Below are 856 nucleotides of genomic sequence, written 5' to 3' on the forward strand. Positions count from 1 at the left end.
ATCCCAACTCTTTCTGATTCCAAAGCCAATGGTTTTATCATTGTTTACAATGGGCATTTAATATATCTGGGTCTCTAGATTTTTTTCGGTTCCAGCTGACAGGATCACTCTGTTATCTCATGTGAAGTCTCATTGAGCTCCAGAGCTGCTAAATAACTGTAACCTCATGCAAATTGCTTAATTCAAGCCTCAGTTTCTTCATCTTGAAATGCATCTAGCAGTACTCACACCAGAGAATTATGGCATTAACAGTGAACCTTTGTTAGCTGTTGAGTAAACTGTCTGGCACATATCAGGTGTTCAGAAATGAGAGTTGCTGTCATCATCCTTATCATCATCTCTATTTATCACAAAGGTTTGAGTAACTTCCCATCCTAGCAAAATAACCCCATCTGTGAGATGGAAGTCTTAGCTTAAGTGATCTCCAAAATTCTTCCTACCTCTAATGTTTTATTTGAAAATGCTCATGTGAAGAAAAGAATGCTATTGAAATGCTGGAAGTGTAGATTTGCTTCAGAATAGGATATAGACATGTTATGGGGCATTTGACATATTTCCCACACATGGGTGAAGATGCAGAGAAATTATCCACAGTGAGTCTTTATACCAATGAACACTAAAGAGCTTGATGATTTGTACTCTGTTGCTGGTTCTACTTATAGTAAAAATTGAGAGTTTTACATTTTTTATGAGAATATTCATTCACAAATCAAGCTAGCCATAACACAGAGCTCATTCTAAACAGGACCTCCTTAGCCCATGACAACCACAGACCACTGCAAACATTTCAACAAAATGTTCTCATCCATGAAGAACAAAATAGAAATATTCACAGTTTTTCTCCCTCTATGATCTT

Source organism: Hipposideros armiger, unplaced genomic scaffold (genome assembly GCF_001890085.2).
Source record: "Hipposideros armiger isolate ML-2016 unplaced genomic scaffold, ASM189008v1 scaffold_260, whole genome shotgun sequence".
Lineage (NCBI taxonomy): Eukaryota > Metazoa > Chordata > Mammalia > Chiroptera > Hipposideridae > Hipposideros > Hipposideros armiger.